Genomic DNA, 11,459 nt, shown 5'->3' with positions numbered 1-11,459 from the left:
TGGTCTTATACTCAGTGATGCCACTGGAGTGATGGACTCACTTATCTTCCAAGTCTTTCGCTGTTATCGTTATTAGATGGCCTTAATCCATGTTTATCATACTTAATCTCTTCAGAGATATTCGATGTAATAAGTGTGTGATTGCTACTCTATTATAAATCCTCCATTTGTACTGTGCGTGTCAGCATTACTGATCCAGGGATGACACTGGTGCACAGCAGCACAGGCCATTTGAGGTCTGGTCGCTACAGCTACAGGGGATCCCAAATTTTGGTACAAACTTACCTTCACTCCTTTGTATATTGGACTAGGGCTGGGCGGGCCATGGCATTGTTTTGTTCTTATGTAGCTCCGCCACTGGCACCACATATAGAGACAGCAGGGATTTGCATTTCTCTATGCGCTCTGGTTCATCATGGGTGGGCAACACATATTGTATTATCAACTAGCAAGATGCCCGTGTGTTGCACAGAACATCAAGATGCATTTGTATGAGTAGTTTATCTTGTGGGAGAAAAGGATGAACGAGGGAAGGCCTTATCTAGAAATGTGGAGAGGAGTGCGGGTAAATTGTCATAGTTTCCTTCCTATCCGTTAGATATAGATCGGACGGCCTATATTGCAGGATGGCAGGCACACCATCATCACCAACTCTGCTTTTTATAAGAGTAGAGATAGAGATAAGAGTATAAGAGTAGAGAAAAAAGTAGAGAAATCTGCTTGCTCTTTGTTATCATGTTCCTCTTCTCTTCTTCTTAATAAGTATATTACTTCCTCCGTTCCTAAACTGCCTTGGGTGCGTGCATGTGTTGTGGTGGCGTGCGTTTGTACCGGGTGTTGTTCATCGTTGCATTATTTATAAAGTGGGGCGAAAGCCTTTTTCGGTAAAATATAATTCTTTTTTGATATTCCAATAAGAACTACATACGGATGTATATAGACATATTTTAGAGTGTACATTCACTCATTTTGCTCCGTATGTAGTCCGCATTCGAATCTCTAAGAGATTTATATTTCCGAACGGAGCGAGTAGTACAGTATGTTCCTTGTCGGGAACTGGAGCAGGGATATTTGTAGTCGATAGGTCTATTGGGTTGCTTCAGATGGATGCTTTCAACGATTCTACATGGCCGGCCATAATATCCAGGAAATGCTGGGAGCTATGTTGTCTTTGATAGTCTAGACTGATAGTAACAGTACTGTGCCTTCAGTCGAATAGAGCTGCCTGAAAGCACAAGTGCTCCCTGGGTGGTTTTGGTAATTAATGTCAACGTATCTCTTGTTGGACTAATGCTTCTACCTAGTATGTTTTAGATAAGTTCAACAATGGAGTGGCATGACAAGAGGATGTGGAACCCCTTCAAGATGCTAAGGACAAAAGATTGGCTCAAGCTCAAAGCTCAGGACTCTACATTTTCTATTTAGTGATCCAAGATCACATTGAGTCCATAGGAAAAGCCAATACTATTAAGAAGGGATGAGGTGTTGCTTAATGGCTTGCTTGCTCAAAGTGCTTAGTGATATGCTCCAAAGCCCTCAACCACTTTCTCACTTCCACATATGTCCTAAACCAAAAAGTCAAACTCGGCCCCACCGATTCTTTCTATCCGGAGCCACCGAGTTAAGTTGACATAGCCACTGCCAGAAACCCTAATCAGTTCGGTCTCGCCGATGGGATCTCGGTCTCACCGAGATGGGCTTGCAAACTCTCTGTTGTCTGTTGCAATAATTTTGGTCCCACCAAGATTTGCAACCGGCCCCACCGAGTTTGCTTTGCCAACTTTCTGTTTCGCTTATTACCCAAATCGGTCCCACCGAGTTTGAGTAATCGGTCAAACCGAGTTTTGGATTTACCCTAACCCTAGCACATCGGTCCCACCCAGTTGATCCAGTCGGTCCCACCGAGAATCCTAACATTCACATTTTGAACTAAATCGGTCCGACCGAGTTTCATGATTCGGTCCCACCGAGTTTGGTGATTTGTGTGTAACGGTTAGATTTTGTGTGGAGGCTATATATACCCCTCCACCCACTCTTCATTCATGGGGAGAGCCATTAGAACACATATTTTCTGAGAGAGAACCACCTACACTTGTGTTGAGATCAAGATGTTCCATTCCAACCACATAAATCTTGATCTCTAGCCTTCCCCAAGTTGCTTTCCACTCAAATCTTCTTTCTACCAAATCCAATCCTATGAGAGAGAGTTGAGTGTTGGGGAGACTACCATTTGAAGCACAAGAGCAATGAGTTCATCATCAACACACCATTTGTTACTTCTTGGAGAGTGGTGTCTCCCAGATTGGCTAGGTGTCACTTGGGAGCCTCCATCAAGATTGTGGAGTTGAACCAAGGAGTTTGTAAGGGCAAGGAGATCGCCTACTTTGTGAAGATCTACCCAAGTGAGGCAAGTCCTTCGTGGGCGACGGCCATGGTGGGATAGACAAGGTTGCTTCTTCATGGACCCTTCGTGGGTGGAGCCCTCCGTGGACTCGCGCAACCGTTACCCTTCGTGGGTTGAAGTCTCCATCAACGTGGATGTACGATAGCACCACCTATCGTAACCACGGATAAAAAATCTCCGTGTCTCCAAATTGCGTTTGCACACTCCAATCCCTTCTCTTCACATTCTTGCAACTTGCATGCCTTACTTTCCGCTGCTCATATACTCTTTGTATGCTTGCATGCTTGCTTGATATGTATTGTGAATGTTTAAACTTGTGCTAATACTCCATTTCAACTCAAGAGATTGAAAACTGCAACTTTTCTTGATTAGAGTCTATTCACACACCCCCCCCTCTAGACACCTCTTCTCGATCCTTTCAATTGGTATCAGAGCATTGGTCTCCATTGCCTTGGTTTAAACACCTTTGGAGGAAGATGGATGTGTCTACTTTGGGCAGTCTTAGACGTAGAGCGCCTATTCTTGATGGGGAATATTTTCATGAGTGGAAAAATGAAATGCTTGAGATTTTCAATGAATATCATTTGAACAAGTACATTACTAGCCCTTGTGCACCTCATATTGATCCTTTGCATCCCACACTCGAAGAGGATCTTGACATGATTCGCAATCTTAGAACTATCAATCTTATCACAAGAGGATTGCCCAAAAAAATGATTGCCAGTTTGCCTACTCTTGATTGTGCCTATACTATATGGAGATTTCTTGAGGAACGATTTCCAGATTATTCCTTGAAAAATTAGACGAAATTCTCCATAAGTCTATTGCCTTGAGTAAGATGAATTCTAGTGATCCTAGCTTTGGTGATTGTTTATTTGAGCTTACCAATCTCATGCGTGCCATAGGAGATGTTGGGATCATTAGCAATATCATTTCCGAAGCTATTAGAATTCATAAAGATAACCATAGAAATGATCATTTATCTAATGAATTACCCTTTCTAGGAATTGATCAATCACAAGATGATGTTGAACATGGATACTATGATGAGGATGAGGATGATAGTGACTATGATCTTGATAATGCAATGAGACACTTTGGTCTTATGGTAAATCTTCGCGGCTACATGGCTGGAGGAACGGAATGGGTCCTTGATAGTGGATGTACTGATCATATGACCGGAGATAAAGATATGTTCCATGAGCTTGCTGAAAACGACGGTCCTCGAAAATATGTCACATTTGGTGATAATTCAAAGGGTAAGGTGGTTGGCCTCGGTAAGGTGGCCATCTCACATGATAGCTCCATACAAAATGTCATGCTCGTTGAATCTCTTGGGTACAATTTACTTTCAGTTTCTAGACTTGCTGATTTCGGTTTCAATGTCCTATTCACTGAAGTAGATTGCCAAGTGTTTCGTAGAGACAATCGTAAAATGGTCTTTACCGGTATACGTAGAGGTGATCTTTACATTGTTGATTTCACTAAAAAGGCTCAACCTAGAACTTGCTTAATTGCTAAATCTTCTAAGGGTTGATTGTGGCATAGGAGGCTAGGTCATGTGGGTATGCGAAATCTTGATAAGCTTATTAAAGGTGATCATATCCTTGGAGTAAAAGATGTCATATTTGACAAGGATAGACTTTGTAGTGCTTGTCAGGCAGGGAAACAAGTTGGAGGAAGTCATCGCGCGAAGAACATCATGACCACGAGAAGACCACTCGAGCTACTTCACATGGATCTCTTTGGTCCAAATGCCTACAAGAGTCTCGGTGGTAACTCGTTTGGACTAGTCATAGTTGATGATTTTTCAAGATTTACGTGGGTGTTCTTTCTTGATGACAAATTGCAGGTCCAAAAGATCTTCAAAAACTTCGCTAGGAAGGCCCAAAATCAATTTGACGTGAAGATCAAGAAGGTTCGGAGCGACAACGGAACGGAGTTCAAGAACGCATATGTGGATACCTTTCTTGACGAAGAGGGGATTTCACATGAGTTCTCGGCTACGTACACACCTCAACAAAATGGAGTCGTTGAGAGGAAGAACTGGACTCTTATTGAGATGGCAAGAATGATGAATGAGTACAAGACTCCAAAACACTTTTGCGCGGAAGCGGTTGAGACAGCTTGTCATGCAACAAATCTCTTGTATCTTCACAAGCTACTCGGCAAGACGGCATACGAGCTCCTCACCGGTTTCCTACTTGGTTATGGCTCAAACTCTCACACTTACCGTGTCTACAACAATTTCACCCGAAAGGTTGAAGAGACGGTAGATGTGAAGTTTGATGAATCTAACGGCTCGCAAGTAGAGCAATTGCCAATTGATGTAGGAGACAAAGACCCTTCGGAAGCAATCCAAGACTTGTCTATTGGCAAGATTCGTCCAACGGAGGTGAAGGAGAGTACCTCGTCCGTCCAAGTGGAAGCTTCTACCGCACGACAAGGTGAACCAAGAATTGATATGGAAGCATCAACAAGTGGGACACACCAAGATGAAGAAAACAAGGAAGCACACCAAGATGAACATCAACAACCTCCTTCTCCACCACGACAAGAGAATGACAACGTCAACAATGAAGAAGGCCAAGAAGAAGAACAAGATGAAGAAGATGTTCCACCCCGAGCCAAGCCAAAGCTCCCACAAGTTCGAGCAAGAATCGCCAAAGATCATCCCGTCGAGCAAATCTACAATGATATCCAAACCGGGAGAATAACTCGCTCTAAAACTCGTTTGGCTAATTTTTGTTAACATTACTCATTCATCTCTAGCATTGAACCTATGAAGGTTGAATAAGCATTGGAAGATCCGGATTGGATAAATGCTATGCATGAAGAGCTACACAACTTTGAGAGAAATCAAGTATGGACATTGGTCGAGAAGCCCGACAACAACCACAACATCATTCGTACCAAATGGGTGTTTCACAACAACCAAGATGAAGATGGTCAAGTCGTCCTCAACAAAGCACGCCTAGTCGCCCAAGGCTACACTCAAGTCAAAGGTATGGACTATGGTGAGACATATGCTCCCGTTGCTAGACTTGAGTCCATTCGCATCTTACTTGCTTGTGCTAATCACCATGATATCACCTTGTACCAAATGGACATTAAAAGTGCTTTTCTAAATGGTGAAATTGAGGAGGAAGTTTATGTTAAGCAACCTCCCGGCTTTGTCAATCCTAAGAAACCTAATCATGTCTACAAACTTCACAAAGCCCTTTATGGTCTTAAACAAGCCCCTAGAGCGTGGTATAAATGCTTGACCAAGTTCCTTATTGAAAAAGGCTTTGAAATTGGTAAAATTGATTCTACTCTTTTTACTAAAAGGGTTAATGGAGAACTATTTGTGTGCCAAATTTATGTTGATGATATTATATTTGGTTCGACTAACCCTCATTTTAGTGAGAAGTTTGGAAAGCTAATGTCGGAGAAGTTTGAGATGTCTATGATGAGTGAACTTCTGCATTACTTCAAGTGTCAGGTATTAACTTCTGCATTGGATTACCTAGTGACTTCCTTCAAGTATTGGATTAGAATCACTTCTGCATTACAAAGATAATCTCACTTGTTTTTATGTTTTTGTGCATGTCAGGTATTGAACATGATCAAAATGAATATGAGAATGGGCGCACGAGAGGAATATTGCAGAACAATCCACTGGCTAACAAACTTGCATGCTGGAGGATGGCCTATCTTATTCACCCATCATGGTGCTTGCTCTAACTTGGCAAGGTTGTATTGGTCGCACATATTTTACATATGACCTCTTGCATTACTTCTACTTTGTTACACCACCATCTGCTTAGTTTAAGCATCATATATGAGTATATGTCGTACCTATCCATTTTCTATACCTATTCCATGTGTCATCAACTATGTTTTTCCAGTCAAATGTTGTTCTTTCGTAATAGATGTCCAAAAGGAAGAGGGTGAGTGCAGATCCTCAAGGAGTACAAAGTAGGTATTTGGAAAAGGTAGTGATACCTGTTAAATCAGATAGATCAGCAGCCACAGAAAACACAGGCCCAACTGTACCACACTTTACCCCTACTCCACTGGCCAAACCCCTATTAGAACTGCAGAGAGCCTAGCGTCAGGTACTGTCTATGATATCAATTCAAAACTTGAACTCCTAAATTTCTACATCTGCCTTACCTTCTCTCTTGTATGAAAACTAATTTCAGATGAATCTCCTTGCTCAAAGGATCATAGGATCTCACAACAATGCTGGGCACTGCATTGCTCTTGTCAGTACCTCTTGCCCTTTGTCAGTATACTTATACTCATTGCTGTTTGATTATGTAGCATCACTGTAAATGTTCGCTTATTTATCCTCCCTTTGCTAGAAATTATAAGATCTATATTTAATCTTAAATAAATGTAGAATTAACACAATGGTTATGAAGTTTTGGATTGCTCATGTAAGTAGCTGTTGTCATATACTCCCTCTGTATCGAATTAATTGTTGCTCAATTGGATGTATTTAGAACTTAATAGTGCTAGATACATCCATTTGAGCAACAAGTAATAACGAACGGTGGTGGTATTATTGTACTTGCATTGTGAGATAGTTGATTGTCTAGCAATACTCTGCATCTTATCTGCCCTGCCCTCCACTCTCTCCAAATTTCATATCTACATTTACTCTTACCAAAATGTTGAATAAAGCCAATGCCACTACACACGTTGATGTCTGCATTCCTCTTGTCAGTACCTTTTGCCTTGTAACTATGTACTTAATTAATTGTTATTTGATTATGTATCATCACTCTGCACCTGGGCTTCACTATCCTCTATTTCTTCCAACATTATTTGATCTATATTTACTCTTTACAAAATGTAGAATAATGGCAACGCTTATAAAGAAATTTCTTTCGGGAATTTATTGAATTATCCTTCCATCAACATGGAGAAGGGCTTTGTCCAGCCCGTGTTAACATGTAACGTAACTTCATCCTTCTCAAGCCTTCAAACTTCGTTCTAGTATAGATTTGGATAGGCATCCTTTCCTCCACTCATGTTTACTTTTGTGTTTACATCTGATTTGAATTTTGCAACAACTACCAGTTTTAAATTGTAGTTGTAAAAACATGTCCTTATGCAGAACAGATCCATTTATTTGCTTATATAATTGTGAAACTTGTTATGTGTCTCCTTGTTTCTCTTTCAGAGTCGTATCTCTTATGCCAGGCAGAACTTTAGGGAAGATAATGAGCCAAACCATCTTGAAGAGAGCGAGATGACCCCAAGGTCATGTCTTGATGAAGACAGTGAGTTGAAGCTACTCACCAGCAGCTGTGAGACAACCTTTGTGCAGTTGCTGCCTCAATCAGTTCGACTTCTTCAGTCTCAACTTAAAGCAAAAAGGCTTGCTTCAACTCAGCTTTAACTTGATGTCAATGATGCAATGAAGATCTCAGATGACTACCTTGCGGGCATTGGTGCTATACAGCTAGGGATAGAGCATCTATCGTTGACACAACTAAGGTCTCATCAGCTTGTTCGGCTGCTTGTGATGCACGCCCAGGCCAGGCCTAATGCCTTCTGAAGTGCTCTCAGTTTTGTATATTCTTTTGTCGGCGCGTTTATATGCACTGGTGGCAACCTTTGATGCCTAGTGTATGTAATCCGCGGTCACGTTGCGCTTTATTATCACCAATGACAAACTTTGATGCCCAGTGGATGTAATATGCCGTAATTTCTATATTGTATAGTCTAGGTTTATTCTTGGTCAGTATGTTGGAATTTAGGCCGAAAGGTTCAATGGATCTCAAAGTTGTCGGTCTTCAGGCCGGCCCATTACTCGCTATATATGGGCCAAAACGTGGGCCTATAATCATCTTGGGCCATTAGCAGGTCTAAACGTATAGTAGTTTTCCGCCTTTAACAGGTCGAGTAAAGTTCTGGCCAGCTGGGCCAAAGAATACCATGAGCTTTTAACAGGCTAAAAACTAGATTGGGCTAGCGTTGAGCCAAAAAATTCACGGGCCAATACATGCCGAAACTGCCTAAGGCCCATGTTTGGCCCAAATAGGATGAGTCGTTAACAGGCCAAAATATATCTCGGGCCTTGTTTGGCCCAATAAAATTATGGGCTTTAAGCAGATCAGTATCAACGCGGGCTGTAGGCCCAACAGTGTCACGGACCATTAACAGATGGGTTGTAAGCAGGCCAGATTGAACGTGGGTTGTAATTAGGCCCAACTGTTACACGGGCCATTAACAGGCCGATAGGCCAGTTGGGCTGAAATTTATCCACGAAGACTACGGGCCATTAAGAGGCCTAAAGTTACTTCGGACAAGAAATAGCCCATTTTCTGCATGGGCTGTTAAATGGCCTAAAGTGAAACCGGGCCAACAACGTCCCAGATGCACCACGGGCCGCTAACAGGCCGAAACTATTATCGGGCCGAAGTGGTAAACGGGCATTTAACAGGCTAAAATAGAAACCCGGCTTAGAATGGGCCCAAAAGAACAGTGGCCTGTTAATGGGCCTGATCTTATATGGGTCGTAATTGGGCCCAAAACACGACAGGCTGTGAACGGGCCTTACCAGATATGGGCCTCAATTTGACCCAAAACATGGTAGGCTGTTAACGAGCCAGCCAACTAGTGTCTGAAAAAATATGGTGGGCCTTTAGCTGGGCCGGCCTTTTTACCTTAAATAGGCCACTGTTGGGCTGTGTCACATGTCGACATATCATAGGCGTCTTCCGTCCATTATAGGGATGACATTTGTCCCAACGATGAGCTGACACGTGGATTATCCGGCGAATGAGAATTTTACACGTGGAAAATCCCCATTGGTCGGGGTTGTTAATGGGTTATCGGATCCAAACCAGAACCCAATAGCTTAACGGCGACCCGTTACGGTGGATGCCATGTGTCGGTTACCCTCGACGAAAGTACTTCTATGACGCGCGATTTATCGTCATGGAAGTGGACACTTCCGTGATGATAATTTTGGTAACGTCATGGAACACTTCTACGATAGCACAGGTATGACTATCTTGATTCTGTCATAAAATCGTCATGGATGTACATGCATGATAGAAAATGTGACCTACTGTGACAAACACGTATCATCACGAAAGTGTTTTTTGTAGTGCTTGCAACTTGTAAAGATGTGAATCGTCCTCTCTACCATCATCCTGGTCACCTCATCTTTTGACGAGTATTGTTGTGGTAGTATTGTACCAGGACCTAACTGTAAATGCAATACAAATAAAGGTTGTGTCAGGAGAGGACATGGAGAAATTTCCTCATTTACAACTTAGTAGGGGTGTAGGGCAGCGCCCGAACCCGTCCCGCTTCCAATTCAATGGTAATATGTAGTTCTAGGCAGATTGAAGTGTGTCACATTAATTTATACTAGCTTGGCAATTTTGTGAGACGCCGTCCTGCACCCATACAACTTAGTATCAGAGCCCCGCTCCTCTCTCCAGCTGTTCATACCCCCTAATGAAACCCTGGCCATTAGGCCGGTAGAGATGATGAACTTATTAGAGGGGAGCAAGAACTGGCAAGGTTGCTCCTGAGCTGAAGCTGAAGTTAATGCCAAATGAGGTCGTCGAGTTAGACGGGAGCAAGAACTACTTGAGTTTGTCTAGGAGGTCCAAACTGATCCTTGGGACAAAAGGAGTGGAACACCACTTGAAGGAAACCTGTGTTGAGCCTATTGATAAGATAAGTACTGAATGGTGTATGTGGATTAGCACTAGTTCAACCATGGTTACATGGTGGATGGTATCTATTTCACCATATCCATCGCTAGGATGGTGGAGGCCCACAAAAATGCAGTAGCAACATGCAAGACATTGGAAACCATTTACTCTTGGAGATTGGTGTGATGATGATGGTGGAGGTCTAGAGTAAGGTGGAGGCACTGAGGCAGGAAGACAAAATTGTCTTGTAGTACCCAAGGGCGCAACCACAGCCACTGAACACTTTGCTAAGCCAACTATACCCAGGCGGGTGAAGGTACTTAGGCTTAGGCTTAGCCTCTTGCTCCCACATAAATACAGCCACATGTAGACTGGATTGTAGCTTCAGAAGCTTCTAAGCAAGTTACAGGTTCCCTTGATGCTTACTCCCTCCTCCCACGAATAAGTGTACATCTAGCTTTTGTCCTAAGTCAAAGTTTTAAAACTCTGACCAACTTTTTAGGGAAAAGTAGCAGCATTTATGGCACTAAATTAATATCGGTAGATCCGTTTTGAAATGTAGTTATAGCAAATTTGTGTCATATATGTTACTACTATTTTCTATATAGTTTTCAAAATTTTAAAACTTTGACTTAGGACAAAAGCTAGATGTACACTTATTCATGGACGGAGGGAGTATAGAACATATATCCCACTTACTCTGAAACAATTCAGATGGTTGAGAGAACATGCCAACTATTAGATATATGCCCTAGAGGCAATCATAGAAGATTATATTTCAGTATAGCCATGGTTTATTAATTGTTCACTGAATAATATTACAAGTATCCATGGTTTATTAGATGTTTCTTGAATAGTGCCAGTTGTGAAACTCTATGCTTGAGTGATTATTCTAAACTAGTCCCTAGTCGGAATTCATGTGAGGACACATGACTATTAGACTAGCACATGCATAAGTTGATGGAGACTTCAACCCATGAAGGGTAACGGTCGCATGAGTCCATGGAGGGCTCCACCCATGAAGGGTCCACGAAGAAGCAACCTTGTCTACCCCACCATGGCCATCGTCCACAAAGGACTTGCCTCACTCGTGTAGATCTTCACGAAGTAGGCGATATCCTTGTCCTTACAAACTTCTTGGTTCAACACCACATCATATCGGAGGCTCCCAAGTGACACCTGACCAATTTAGGAGACACCACTCTCCAATAGGTAATAGACGGTGTGCTGATGATGAACTCCTTGCTCTTGTGCTTCAAATGATAGTCTCCCCAACACTCAAATCTCTCTCACAGATTTGGCTATGGTGGAAGGAGGATTTGAGTGGAAAGCAACTTGGGGAAGGCTAGAAATCAAGGTTCAAATGGTAGGAATGGAATCTCTTGATC

Source organism: Triticum aestivum, chromosome 3D (assembly GCF_018294505.1).
Source record: "Triticum aestivum cultivar Chinese Spring chromosome 3D, IWGSC CS RefSeq v2.1, whole genome shotgun sequence".
NCBI lineage: Eukaryota > Viridiplantae > Streptophyta > Magnoliopsida > Poales > Poaceae > Triticum > Triticum aestivum.
This window is presented reverse-complemented; position numbering follows the sequence as displayed.